Source organism: Rhynchophorus ferrugineus, unplaced genomic scaffold (assembly GCF_030347505.1).
Source record: "Rhynchophorus ferrugineus isolate W39M unplaced genomic scaffold, kcgeb_rfMv2 rfM4, whole genome shotgun sequence".
Lineage (NCBI taxonomy): Eukaryota > Metazoa > Arthropoda > Insecta > Coleoptera > Curculionidae > Rhynchophorus > Rhynchophorus ferrugineus.
In genome coordinates this window covers 57,473,705-57,490,185 of record NW_027472583.1, presented here as the reverse complement: position 1 = coordinate 57,490,185, position 16,481 = coordinate 57,473,705, and positions in this window count along the sequence as shown.

Below are 16,481 nucleotides of genomic sequence, written 5' to 3'. Positions count from 1 at the left end.
TTAAATTTGTAGCGATCGCTACAACCCTTTAGGCCACCACGCATTCACTTACATCAAAGTCAAAGCTTGGCAAGGTTGGTAGATTGATACTATGCGGTTCCCGGCTATAAAAGACCACCACGACGACGTCTTGCTCTCGTTTCTTTTCTCTACCGCCATGTAAAAGTACCAAAAATCAAATTCCACTTAGTGAATTCTTCTTGTAATAAATGATAGAAAAACTGCAATGGAAATGCGAGTCACGGAATAAACATGTAACAGTGGAATAACCTACCATCGATAGGCTACCGACTCGCACTATCGCTATTATTTGTCTGGGCTACATTATCGTGCTCTGCAAGCTTCTTCAAACACTAGCGCGGTACTCCGCTACCCCTGTGTCTATCGAATTAAGGATATTGTTTAAGTGGAGATTTCGCTACATTTAATTCAACGCCGTATGGCCTATATGTGATATTAGTTATCTGTACTGGAATTTTACGCGTTTTTCGGCCAATTAATAATAACAATATTAATAACTGTGACAATGGAAGTGATCTTTAATTTAATTATTGTGAAGATATTGTTTAATATTCTGACGACGAAAAGTTGGAAGTTTAGGAAACGGTAGACCATTACCAGAAAAGTTACTCCCGTAAAGTTAATAGTGACATTTATTTAAAATGAAAGGATTTATGGATGTAACAAAAAAAATTAGTTGTACTGTTTTCTCTGATTACTTTTTGGTAGCGATAAAGCTTGAAAGGAAATAGGGGTCGCCGACCTAGATCACTTAAATTAGAAAACAAAAGGACATGAAAACTTTAATATCCATCTTCATAAGTGTATGGAATTTGCTTTACTAACGTCAACTAATATTATGGCCCATCTTGATTCTGCGTATTGGATAAATATACAGAAACATAATAAAAATATGTCAAGGAATAGGTATGTTCTATTAACAATTATAAATTGCGTTAAATTTTGTGAAGTATTTGAATTGGCTCTTATGTGCACATAATGAGAGCGATACTTCCCAGAATCCGGGGGTATTTAGGAAATCTTTCGGCTGAACTAGGTGCAACTCGAAGGTGCTAGAACTAAGTGAGCACCTAAATAATGCTTCAATATTTAAAGGTACATCCAAATAAATACAGAATGATCTGGTGTTGATTGTTCAAATTTGCAAGGAAATAGGATCTGCGAAATCTACCATCAAGCTATTCGCGATTAATAAGAAGACATTAAAACATATTTGCAATCTGCAGCACCTCTAAATGTCTCGATATTAACACGCCAAAGAAACTGATTTTCGCAAACAATGGAAAAACTCTTGATTATATTTATTGAGCACAATTATACACGGCGAACGCCAGTGACCAAATGACTATCCAAGTAATTTGAAAAATGGAGATATCGATGAATCTGCTGAAGATGTCACATTCCAAGCAAGCCGAGAATGGTTTGAAAAATTTAAAAATAGATTTAATTTACATAACATGAAAATGAAAGGTGCAACAGATACGCCGATGAGGCCACATTTAAGCATTATCCCAACATTTTAAAGGGAATTATTTAACGAGGTTGTTATAAACCTGAACAAGTGTTAAACATCCTCGGTGAACACAATCGTGACGTCGAACTTAGCGCTAAAATTTCTCGATGAATTCACTGAAGAACAAAATAGACAAGAAGGCAAGACAGGCCCATCCTTACCAGCGAAAAATGATGACGAGAGTGATCTCGACGAGTCGTGTACGTGTCGATGAAATCAAAAGATTAAATGCATTTTGAATGATAACCATATTTCATATTTCACAAATTTTGGACCTGATCCCATTGAATTTGTATGAATTTATATTAGAATAATTGATATACTACACGGCTTTTCGCTTTGCAGCCAAGTATCGTGGAACGTATCTAGGTCGTAGAACAAGGTGGATATATGAGGACGACAAAACTATTAAGTGTAATATTATCAGCGAATAGAATATTCGAATGATGTAGTCGTGATTTAAAATAGTAACGAATGAAACAAACCTGAAGTGACAAAAAAAGAGTCAACTACTAAATCGAATCTAACTACTAAGTCCATGCTAACCAACATTAAATAAAACTAACTTTTTCGCTTTATGATTAGTACTGACAAGAAATCATACAAGTATCAAGAAATCTAATTCTATTTAGTTTTTTGTTTCTATTTTTTATAAACTATTTCCTCGAAGTCATTTTCCTCTGAGCAAGAAATAAATTGTAAATTTTATGCACGGTTTTTATCCAGCAGACCAACACGAAAGACCAATTCTCGGTAAATGGTTGCAATTAGACTACATTTAGGTTCATTTGTGTGGGAGAAACACTTGCACAGGGTCGTATTTTCCACGCCGATATGACGCTAATAAAGTCAACTACTTTTCGCATTGCAGTATCACTTAAATAAGGCGAACTTATTATTATTTAATGTAATTAATGGTGATTAAGTTAAAGAAAATACAAATTAAAACATTATATTTAAAATTAAAGTGCTTGAAGCTGCATAATAGTGAAATAAGTTGAGAATGAATCCAAATAATAGTAATGTTTTGTTAATTGTAATATTTTGATCAAGAGAAAATTAATTTACAAGATAGACATAGTGGTCACCAGTAGCATTTAACAGATATCTGAAATGCTTCGATTTTTGTTAAATTTGTGGGATAATGAGCCTTTGCTGCTGCTGCTGTACTAAGTTATTGATAAGTGAATTTTTGAATTTGTAATATGATGCTTCTCAGTTTATAAATTGATGGATTCATAAATCATGAGGGTGTATTTTGAACAAATACATGCTTTACATTTAACAGGTAAAAAAATAATAATTAAATCCTAATATTCTAAACGTTTCCGCAACATTTATACTTTACAAGAATAGCTTATTCTAGTAGAACAGTGGTTAAGTAAAGTTCATATTTTTAATCTAAATGAATATAACAGTCTAACACAGAATATAAAGTCTAACACAGAATATACCTCGTACTGATAGCTGATTTTCATTTATAATTTAATAGTATGTAAAAATGTTTATCGCATATATTAATATTTTCACATAAAAAAAACTTGTACGTTCTTAGATAATATGTTAACTTATTTATCTCTATATAAAATCAGTTAAATTAATGCTTCGTACGGACTCAGTTATTAACTCTACGACGTGCATACATTCCGGAAACAGTAGAGCCGGTCCTGTACAACAAAGAGCTTAAGACACCACATTGTGGTCGAACTGAACGGCTGCCAGCTTGATATATTGCAACCACTTGTAGATAATTACACAAAGTTTCATGAAAATACGTCTGGGGCCTTGACCACCAACTAGACGAGAGTATGAGGAATATCTTGCGGCTTCCACCGAGAACAGTTTAATATTTTAGGCTTAAGCTTCAGCATGGGAATATTATCGTGCCAGCTACGTCGGCAAAGAGGATTCTGGGGATTTCTGCTGCACAAGCAGACCAATAAAAATATTATTATCTGCTCTAGTTGATGTCAAATATTGTCTCCATAATACGTAAGAAGTGGGATTTAATTTCAAGTTATTTTTTAATTAAACTCACGGTTTATAACTTTATTATTATTATTTAAATAATTATCTGTTACTAGATACTATTTATACCAATTTTCCTAAAAAAAATTAGTTCATCTCTGATTAGGAAGCATTTTCAATTATTTTGTCTATAGAAAACGTTACTGAATAAGATTATTGTGATGTCAATGAGAATTGGGTTTCAGAAGGTGACTAGCTTATCATTGTTGACATTAACTTACCACATCGAGTGCTATTAGGAGCTTGAAGGAATATTTTATTGGTTACCTTTTTTAGTTTATAATTCAATGGTTTTCCATTGAATATTTTTGTCCCTACCGATATTTAAAATTGTTTTAATTATATTATGATATCGCTTCTTATTAATGATATAGCACCCTCGAGTTTTTTGGATGATGACCCAAAAGATTACATCAGGATATTTGCTAATTATGCAGCCTCAGTAGCTGATATTTCTAAGTAAAAAAACCTAAGAAATTGTGACTTTTTATATTATTAAGAAATGTGTACTTGTAAACTAACAAGAGAATCTTAAATTTTCAGGGTCAGATTGACATCCAAAGCTATATATTGACATTAATCGCTTACTGGCACCACAAGGAATGCCATCAGATTAAATTGTGGTAAACTTCTTAGGATGTCTATAACCCTTTAGTTTAAATATATATTAATTAAATACTATTAAGCTGTGAATATATTACCAAGTAACAAATATTTTAATTTATACAAGAAAAAATTCTAAGAAATTCTTAGTAATTTTGTTCCATACTGTATATTTATTCGTTGTTATGGCATATGAAAATTGAATATGTAGAGCTTTTATTTCATGATATATCTTTTACATTATAAGATCTACAGTTTTGTATCTAGTTTTGTATATAATTATAACGACATTACTTAACATAATAATTATTGTAAAATATATATAGTTTAAATTGTATCTAATGTTTTTTAGTAATATTAACAGATATAATAGAGCGGCCTTAAGACAAATCACTATTATAGACTTATATATATAGCTTCCTGGATAAAATGCTAACAAAAATATATGTCAATTAAAGGCTTATTTATATTATATTATATTATATCTATTAACTCTCTTAAAAGTAAACCCTAATTCTGATTTTATTTCTGAAAAACTACTCAATGGACTTAAATAATATTTTGAAGCTTTAATATAAGTTATAAAATGTGTAGGGCATAGAAATAAAAAGAACTTTTACTTAAAAATTTACCACACGTAAGCTATCTTTTACTTTTGTAGGAATGTTCGTCTGGTCGGTCGGAATGTGTGGCTGTCGATGCGATTGATTGTCCGAACACTGACTATTATTTTGTGGAAGAAGTTTGCACGAGAACTGAAAACACTGGTTGAATAAAAAGTTGATTATTGCGATATTAAATGATACATGTCGTCGATGGGGTTTGGACAGGATATTAGGTTAGGTAAAGGAAGTACGGTAGCACTGTGGAAATGGTATTGTTACAAGGAGATAGAGAAAAGAAAAGAGAGTAAGACGTCGTCTTGGTATTCTTTTATAGCCGGGAACCGAGTGGTACCAATCCACCAGCATTGCCAACCTTTGACTTTGATGTAGGTGAATGTGTGGTGGCCTAAAGGGTTGTAGCGGTCGCTACACCTTACTTTACATTGCCATATCAGGGGCTTTATAAAACACCTCCCTATGAAGAAACGACAAAATGGAGGTACGTAATAGTTGATTAGTCTGACAGCTTACTGTTGTAGTTAATTTCCTTCGTAAAATAGTTTATTCTTGAGGATCTTCTGAACAGCATTCTAATTTTGATAGCTTGTAATTAGGGGTATTTGGGCACTTAAATATATCTTTTATGGTGGGCTTGGTTGGCACAGTGGTCAAGGTGATGGAGCGATCCTCTTACAATTACGATAGTCGCGGGTTCACATCCTACTGGGACATGTGGCATGTATGTACTTTATATTATTGTAAATGCAAATGTCCTTATAAGTAACAGTGAAAAAACCGACAAGTGGTAAAAGGAGACTAAAATATCTTTAAAAATGATATATTTAAAATATTGTCATATATTTCTGATTTTATATCGAAAATAACATATTTTTAAATTACTTCCTTTACAATATTTTGACAGAAACATTACAAACTCAATAAATTGTACACTACTACAATTTATAACAAACTGAACTGTCACAAAATTTGAAATCCTCAAAGAAAAATTTCACGTTTATTCAACTTTTTTTTCTGAATATCTTTAACGTCAAGCAACCAAAGAGCTTTTTGCCCCGGATGATTGAAGACACGAAATAAACCCCTAATATCATTCTTATTCTGGTCTGCTGACTAGGTGTAACCCCTCCGGAGGGTAAAAACGGCGTCCCTTTAAAATAATAATTCAAAAAAACAGGCTTGGCTCCCGATTTAATTTCTAGAAGGCGGGCAAAAAGCACAGTTAAAACACGAAATGTCCCGGACAAATCCCTGTCACTAAATAACGCGCTTTCTTTTTAATCCTGCCAAATTAAAAATTACAACGACCCAGAAATGGTGCCAAAGCGACGGCACTCGGACCTGCTACGACCGGAGGAGGTTTACCACCACGGCAGCTGTCCCCCTCACCCCCCCTCGAGCCACCACCGAAAAAAAAAAACCGTTCCGAACTAATTAAAAAGGCATCGTTGTCTCACAATCAAAACAAAATTAAGTAGTCAAATTTTCAAGACCAATTTGCCACGGTCACGTCCAGAACGACGGGGGCGGGGAGGAGGAGGGCGTCCGTTGGAGTAAGACGCGGAGAAGAGGGCAGGACAGGCATCAGATCAGGGAGGGAGCGGAGGCCCTAAGGCGCATTAGGATGCGTAAGGGGAATGGTCTGATAGCGAAAAGACGCGTCGAGAAAAGAGAAATTGCCTTTGAGGCCCGGCGAGGTACGTGTCCCCCCTCCCGTGGGGGCCGCGGGAGTGGGAATGAATGGCGGAGACGTTTTACTAAGCTAAATTTTTTATTTCTGGTCGTCTTATTCTATTTCGACTTATTATTTGTTTAGCTCGAGTTTTGGCAGCGTGTAGCTCTCGATGGAAAACGACATAATAGTTTAACAAATGTAATAACTACAACAGAAATTGATCAATAAATATATTTCTTTCTTTTTCATGTCATCTGTCAAGAAATCACACTCCATTTTTATGCTTTTAGTACTCACGAGCTGAATTATAAGATTAGTGAACGATTCGACATTACTATGGAAGAACACTTCTTCAGTTCAGAAAATATATTTCAATAGAATTTAACTGAAACGGCAGCTATTTAGGAAAGGCTTGTTCTTGCCATAGCATAATTTGTTCATAAGGAAGAGTAATCTGCCAAAATATTAAAGAAGGGAAAAGTAGGCCAGAGTAGAAATAAAAGAAAATACTTGAAAGCTTATGTACTAAAAAAAAAAACACAAAATATTAACGTCATTGAGTTTTTAGGCACTTGAGTCCTTGATTTCATTAAATATGGTGGTGTTTTTTTAGTGGGTAAGCCCTTTTTCCATGAAATATATTAAACTTGCCTTTATTTGGAAAAATTTTCTATTGCAACTTTTATTGCATTGTAATTAATTAGTAATTAGTGTGAGAAATATAAAGGACTGTATCTACAATAAAGTTGTTATAAAATTTTACTTATATATAATACATTTGTAGTATTGCATATTCAAATATGTGGTAATTTAGTAAATAGCTTATGGCATAGTTAAGGTTCATTGTTTTATATCTAATTTATAAATTAAAATTAATATTAAATTTTAAAATATATAAATTAATATAATATAAAAATATAGTATCATGCTGTATTTTTCTTTTTAGCTCCTCTAAAATGTTTCGTAAATTAATGTCATGTTCTTTCAGGCATCACGTTAGACAAAAAGCAAAACATATTAGAACCAAAATAAAACAACTATACTGGTCAGCCAGAACAGTAAATACTCTCAACTTGATCTAAAATCAAAGAGGTTGATCTATAATACAATTATAAAGCTAATTTGGACCTATGAGGTGCAAATATGGGGTTGCACTAAAAATTTAAATAAACTAGTAATACAACGCTGTCAAAACAAGATTCTTCGATTGATTACCAATGCCTATCGCTATGTAACTAATTAAGAACTGCAAGATTTCGCCTTGAAACACAAAAGAAGATTGCTAAATCATACTAACGTGGAAGCAATACAACTGCTGGACAGCGCGCAGGATGTCAAGGAATTGGAACGAACAAAACCATACGAACTTAAATAAAGTGTATACATTTAGTGTAAACTATAGCTATAGGTTAATTATTAATAAATAATTATAATTTTATAATTAAGGAATACATACTGATGTATTTTCTCGCACTCGTCTTGCTTGTTAATTAATCCAAGTACATAGGAAAAGTAGTAATAAATTAATTGTACATTAAGATTGTACTGAACGTATCTAATAAAGATATTATAAAAAAATGTCCTTTCAGGTCATTTTTACTACATGTACATATGTATATTATATATATCTTAATATAAAACTTATGAATATTATCCGTTATTTTAATAAATAATACAGAGTATATTTTACGCCTCGAAGACTAACACTATGCCGATATCAAAAGTTTGCGTAAAAATAAGACACAGCCCTACTCGTGACGTCCCAAGCAATACCGAGATAATTCAAATATTTCTAACACTGGGACGCGCGCGCCGGCGTTGTATAGTCAATCTGCCGGACCACGATGATTTTTAATATATCCTTTAAGAGGCGACATATTAAATAGTGTTGATTTATCATTACAGTGGGTGGTCAAATTACTAATGGTCAAATATTGAGACTATTTAATTTTCTAGTTTAATTGGATTTCTGTAACAAATGACTAGTTGGGGGGTCCCTTTTATATAATTTGCTTCTATCTGTTATCTTCAGGGATTATAAGAACTACAAAAAAATATACAAAACAGTTTTATAAACTTCATTTTAGTAAGTTTAGCGATATTACAATAATAATAAAACTAATTTTAATATATAGAGACCCACCCTTTGTTGCAATAAGCGCTTCTATACGTCAAAAATCCCCTAATATTAGCTTCTTAAAAACAAAGTTTTTGGAACAAACGCAAAGAGAACATCGTTTGTGGTTTTCCGAGAAAAAGTTATTCTAAAACATAATAAGCGTTAGTTTCATATTGATCGTTAATAACTGAATATCCTCAAAGAGCATCTCACTAGATATCAGTTATTTATAAACTATAATTGAATGTGTGAATAATTTATTCAATTATACTCATTCTACAAATAAGCAACGTGGTATAACCCGAAATAATTATTTTAACCATCTTATCCAAGTTATTTCCAACACATAATATCCGACCTAACTTATTTATCAACAAAAACGACTATAGGTGAGTATATTCGTAATATCAGGCACTAAACATAGCAGATATAGGACGTAGTATCATAGAAAATTAACACAAAAAGCCGCAGCTTTTGTAGTATTTGGAAATGGGGTTCTAGATTTAACGGAAGTTTATTAATTTACATCGAATAGGTAAGCCACATAAATTTATATATTAACGAGGATAATTTTCATAAATTTATATAAATTCAATTAATTGTAGTTCAGAAAATTTAATTTGTTTTTATTTATGTTAAGTAATTATATTATTATTATTGTTATTTTTTCCAGGCATAGTTTTAGGAGAGTTTCATATAATGTTCTGTCACATCATTACGAAAGAAACATATAATAACTTTGTAGAAGTATAACTAAAACATTCCCACAATAGCTATTTAATAATTATAATAGATTCTAGGGACTGAAATATATTATATTCTAACTATTATTTACTTCTTAATAATGTCTGCTGTTTGTTGTCCGCTTAAACATAACCAAAATGCAGAATATTTCCTCGGTTTCTTTAATACGTTGGATAATAAATGTTTCACTGGGAAATACTACAATAAAGATATTAAAAGGTATATAATTAATTGAAGCAATAGTGGCAAATAATCTATAATATATATGTATTGGTGAGTTATGATCTTGAAAGCAATCTCAATTGTCACAAAAATTATTGGAAAAAATGTGGAGCTGAATTATTTCTTATATTCTTTATTACTTGTAGCGACCGCTACTATACTTTAGGCCACCACGCATTCACCTGGAGCAAGTTCAAAGGTTGGCAACGCCGGGGTGGATTGGTACCATGCGGTTTCCGGCTATAAAAGACCACCATGACGACGTCTCGCTCTCTTGTAGCAGTACCACTTCCAGAGCGCTACCGTACTTCCTTTACCTTAACCTAATATTGTAACCTGTCCATTCTCCCGTCGACCATATGTATCAAGGTAAATTGAAATAAACAAGTATTTATTCAACCGGTGTTTTTAGTTCTCGTGAAAATTCCTTCCAAAAATAGTAGTGAGTGTTCAATTGGTAACCCCGACGTGATCGAAGTGCTTAACAGATAAACCAGCTCAACACAAATCACTCGGCAGGTGCTCAATACGTGTATGGAAGGATAGAACGAGGAACGGAACCCACCAACTTCACATGGTCGACGTTATCCTACGAGACTGGCGTGATGGACGAAAACCACAGAAGCCCACCATGCACAACATCAACACATGAACACTCTTGCATCATCAAGCGAGACTGGTAAGGCACCACACTTATAGGTACCCTCAAACAAATCGGAACGTCCCAAGACGAACGACGTCCTGCTAGAACTTCGATGGTGGCTGATCCCGTATAACTTCTCGCTCAGGTTGGGATCCCTATCTCATAAGCAGTCCCTAGGCGATTCATTACGTAATTGCGGGTGCACTTCGGAACCTGCACCACATAGAGGTACGTTCCTCGGCAGTTCCACTAGTACGGGAGTGATATAGCGACCGCTACGACCCTTTAGGCCACCACGCATTCACCTAGAGCCAGTTCAAAGGTTGGCAACGCCGGTGGATTAGTACGTAACCATGCGGTTTCCGGGTATAAAAGACCACCACGATGACGTTTCGCCATCTTTTCCTTTCTCTACCCCCTTGTAACTGTACACTTCCACAGCGCTACCGAATTTCCTTTACCTTAACCTAATATCCTCCCCATTCCCCCGTCGACCACAGGCATAAAGTTAAATCGAAATAATGAAGTAATTCCTCAACCAGTGTTTTTAGTTCTCGTGAAAATTCCTTCTAAAAACTGTAGTGAGTGTTCGGACAAACAATCGCATCGACGGCCACACATTCCGACCGAACGAACATTCCTACAAACTTATCAGTAATAATAATATTTTTATTCAATGTAGAAAATAGATTAATATGTCATTATTTATAGAAAAACTACATAGAACCTAACACTGCAGCCTTTTTCTATTAAATAAATGTAAAGTTAAACAAAAATATTTTTTCTATATATTGTTAATATGTAATGTTATAGGTATTAGGTTTTAATATTTGCATGTAAAATAGCAATTTATTAGGTACGGATAATTGAAGTTTCCTATTATATATGTATATATGCATACATATATATCTAATTGAACTAAATCTATAATTAGATAATCGAACTGTATTAACTTCAATAACAACCTACTGTTGCCGTATTCCTTATTATTAATTATTTACGTCCGCTGTTGCTTTAGAGCTCGTCCTGGATCTAAAAGCTTTTACTGCAAGCAACAACAGTTTCAAGGCTGACGTGATTTACCATGTTATTTTAACTAATTCTGTTCCTGCAGTGCACGGGAGCAATATAAATGCTAAGCAGTTACGTTGGAATTTTTAGAAAAACATTTTCGGGTACAGTGCTAAAGTGCGCTTTGTACATTAAATTGTCAGTTTGACAAGAAATAATACTTTGGATATATTCTTTTGATCTAACGATTAGAAGAAGTAACAGTTTCTTCAAAGAAAATTGGTTAACCGCAGTATATTTCTCAAAAGGTGTCATATATAATAGCACATATATATTCAATGAATACAACTCAATAACTTATGATTTTAATACTACAGTTGATCATATTTTTTCTTCCTTTTAGATTAAAATATTCTTTTTCATTTGACGATCTCTTCAATAATTTTGTGGGGCAAATACTCAACTTGCAACGTTAAAGATCTAAAATCGAAAGACATAAATTATAATGGTTTAAAACACATTTATCTAGCCTGATTTCGCTGGCAACTCCTTCCATAGCTATATCAACCCTTTAGATGATTCTGAGGACGTAAATATAAATAAACAAACTTTTAGGGCAGGTTGAAATCTCTATACCATTTATTGATGGCAATGATGATATTATTTGTTGTTTGTTATTTGAGTATTGTAGTAAATATTTTAGAATTTGATCCGTAAACATCACACGATAATGTCTAAATTCGGTCAACAATTTTAGTTACCTTTACGGTGACATATATGCTAACTCATGTTCAGTTATATTACGGGAATACTTAAAAGAGATAATGCCATTTATTGTGTCTATTGCTTGATGAGAGCTTGCAATTTGTTTGTTTCATTTAGTCGACTTCATTTTTAGAAGCAAAATGGCGAGTAAAACCTACCAAATCTTTATTCAAAGGGTTGGTATATGTATTGGTTGGAAGTGGGAAATATTGAGAGTCCTTCATTAATCTTCTAGCTTAATTTTATATAAAAAATGATAACCGCTAATTCTGAGTCAATACAAGTTCATTTCAGATCTATATATGTAACTCTTTTTTACTCTGACTACTATCAAATACCTACAACTAAGATATTTTTGACGAATCACTTAGTGTTCAAACATATGCAAGATCAGAACTTTTTTTTTCAGCTGAGTGATCTAATGACATTATACATATATATATATATATATATATATATATATATATATATATATATATATATATATATATATATATATATATATATATATATGTCTAGACGCTTCCATATTGACGTACTTCTGGAGTCTTCTTTGAAGGGAATGGGCAAAACTTCTGATAGTCCGCAGTTATATCAATTTCTAGGTCACGACAAAAGTCATAAACGCGTACATATCAGAGCGCATTTATAAAACACTTCAGCAACTTATTTTGGAACCTCTGAATCCGTTCAATATTGAAGTCACTGGTGTAACCCCACAGCTGAATTTCTTATCTCCAAACTGGTTTCAGTATCAGCTGATATAAATAAGTTTCTTGTAAGTTGATAGCTGGGAGTTTCGCACAAATAACCAATTTATTTTCCTGAACTTGTTGCATTTATATCGTTTCATTTATATATACTCCTTCCATCTATGGTTAACATCTAGAGTCATGCCGATGAACTTCGGTATGTTGGCATATAAAATTTTAATGCCGTTAATAAAATCACGTTCTAGAGTGATCTTGTTTGTGAATTTAAATCGTGTAGATTTTGCTTGATTTAATTTGATTCGCCATTTTTCAAAGTAGTGAAGAAGACAAAAGCATTTAATTTTTTCACAATTTCAACTATTAATAGCAACTTTTTTCAGTACATTGCAACGCCAGCCATGCAATTGATAGCATATATAATAAGTGTTTAACATTTCCTTTAAAACTAACAATATTCATCTATTTTTATCATAAAAATTTTAGTAGGAATTTACTAGGAATTAACTCAGACTGCAAAACAAATATTCGATTAAATTTGTCTGGCCAGTGCAATCTAAAATATATTTTCTTATATTGTGTAGAACCACCAAAAGCACAACATTTCAGCGTGACGAAATGCTAAGAAAACTAAGAGAAGTAAAAGTTTGTTGAGCAGCAGGAATAACATATTCATCTATAAATTACTCTCAGAGGTTGTTTTAAAATTTTATGCTCTATTCTTATTTTATTCAGAATATAGTTGATCCATAGATGCTACATTTTTCTACCTATCAAGCAATTAATACATTTCATCCCGAAAGAACTATGTATCTTCGGAGTCTAAATAAGAAAGGTACCTTCATAAGTGAAAGGCTACTCAAACAGGTCACAGGACGCGCATTTCGAAAGAAGCAGTAATGAGAAGAAGAACTTTTGCAACTTTATGAAGATAGCAACTTTGTTCAGTGCATTGCAACGCAAGCCATGTAATTGATAGCATATATAATAAGTGTTTAACATTTCCTTTAAAACTAACAATATTGATCTATTTTTATCATAAAAAATTTAGTAGGAATTTACTAGGAATTAACTCAGACTGCAAAACAAATATTCAATTAAATTTGTCTGGCCAGTGCAATCTAAAATATATTTTCTTATATTGTGTAGAACCACCAAAAGCACAACATTTCAGCGTGACGAAATGCTAAGAAAACTAAGAGAAGTAAAAGTTTGTTGAGCAGCAGGAATAACATATTCATCTATAAATTACTCTCAGAGGTTGTTTTAAAATTTTATGCTCTATTCTTATTTTATTCAGAATATAGTTGATCCATAGATGCTACATTTTTCTGACTATCAAGCAATTAATACATTTCATCCCGAAAGAACTATGTATCTTCGGAGTCTAAATAAGAAAGGTATCTTCATAAGTGAAACGCTACTCAAACAGGTCACAGGACGCGCATTTCAAAAGAAGCAGTAATGAGAAGAAGAACTTTTGCAACTTTATGAAGATAGCAACTTTTTTAAATACATTGCAACGCAAGCCATGTAATTGATAGTATATATAATAAGTGTTTAACATTTCCTTTAAAACTAACAATATTCATCTATTTTTATCATAAAAATTTTAGTAGGAATTTACTAGGAATTAACTCAGACTGCAAAACAAATATTCGATTAAATTTGTCTGGCCAGTGTAATCTAATATATATTTTCTTATATTGTGTAGAACCACCAAAAGCACAACATTTCAGCTTGCCGAAATGCTAAGAAAACTTAGGGAAGTAAAAGTTTGTTGAGCAGCAGGAATAACATATTGATCTATAAATTAGTCTCAGAGGTTGTTTTAAAATTTGATGCTCTATTCTTGTTTTATTCTGAATATAGTTGATCCATAGATGCTACATTTTTCTACCTATCAAGCAATTTATAAATTTCATCCCGAAAGAACGATGTATCTTCGGAGTCTAAATAAGAAAAGTATCTTCATAAGTGAAGCGCTACTCAAACAGGTCACAGGACGCGCATTTCGAAAGAAGCAGTAATGAGAAGAAGAAAAATCTGGAGAATAAGGCAGATGGAGTAGTACTTCCCGTTCTAAGCTTTCCAAGTATATTTTCACCATCTTTGCAACAAATGGTCGAGAGTTATCATATTGAAGAACAACATTCTTGCAGTTGCGATTTAGTATACAGTAGCTAATCTATTTTAAATCATTTAACATTAATTTATAAGCCTGATAAATATTATTAATAGACATACAACAAATTTAGCGTATTAGTTACACCCAATCAGTAATCGATCTAAAGTTAATTCGATTTTAGAACAATGTAAATTCGGAGAGACCTGCCGAATACAAATAGAACTCCCCCATAAAAGCAGTTTTAACATTTCATACGTTCTCCGTTACAGCTTTATGATTTGCTTAAATGTTTTGCAGTAATTAGCCGAGCTTCGTCGTTTCCAACAGCGTTTGTTTCGAAATTATTTACAATCGGAATGTACTTCATTAATTAGAATATTATCGACGGAATAAATGGCCGGTCCGTCGTTAATGAAATTGAACTTCAGTTAGGCGAACGTGTATCGGGAAATGGGATAAAAGGATTCCAGGACGCGAAACGGAACTAATGGATGCACGTGGTTGTTGTCCCGTTTTGTTCTAAACATAACTCATATAATTAGCTCTTTATACTTAAGCTCCGAACTTATTTTAATATTTAGCGAGCCACAGTTGAGATTTATTTTTGAAATATATATTGCACTGCCCTTTTCATTTTAATGAAAGTAATTTACTTCATGAATTCATTATATTTCATCTATAATTAAATAAAAAAGAGAAAACCACGAGAAACCTGGGAACAAATCAGAAGAGAATAAAAGAAGACAAAATTCAACAAGGCCACAAAAGTGCTGAAAAAGCTAATAAATCAGGAAGAAAATCAAGGAATTCAAAACTATTTAGGAAACTTCACGGCAACTGATGCAACGGAATATCCTCTCTGGAAAATAACAAAACAAAAATTAAAAAACCTCCACCACACAATCCACATATTAAGACAAACAGTAATACCTGAGCTAGGAATGATAAAGATAAAGCGGAAGTTTTCTCTAAATATTTTAAGACAGTATTTAATCCATAATCGTCTAAAATATCCACAACAGAAGAAAATAACATAATTGACTTTCTTAGCACTCCGTTTCAAATGGATCTACCACACGAGAAATTTACTGTTAAACAAGTAAAACAAACAATACATATAGAAATCAAGAGTATATGTAATAAATAATAACTGGAAGAATCTTAAAAGAGCTGCCAGCAAAGTGCATGTTATTAATTTAACATTGATATTTAATGCCATGCTAAGACCTAATTACTTTCATAGCACTTGGAAAGTGGCTGAAATCATTAAGATTCTTAAACCTGGGAAAAAATGTGATCTGTAAATTATTCGAAATATTATACATTAAGAGACTTAGAGATTAGAGGAGAGAATTATTGTTCCAGACCATCAATTTGGTTTCCGTAATAAACACGCAACAATAGAAGAAATACATAGATTAGTCAACCAAATAACAAAAATTTAAACGATAAAAAATATTGCTCCGCTGCATTTACCGATATTTCTCAGGCCTTCGACAAGATGTGGCAGACTGGACTGCATGTTAATCGAAACAGCTTTTGCCCCATACGCACTTTCAGTTGCTGAAATCGTACGTTACAAAGAGACATTTTATTATCCAACAAGGTGACGAATACGCTGACCTACACCCAATATATTCGATGTACTACATGCCAGGATAGTTATATTATGTAAC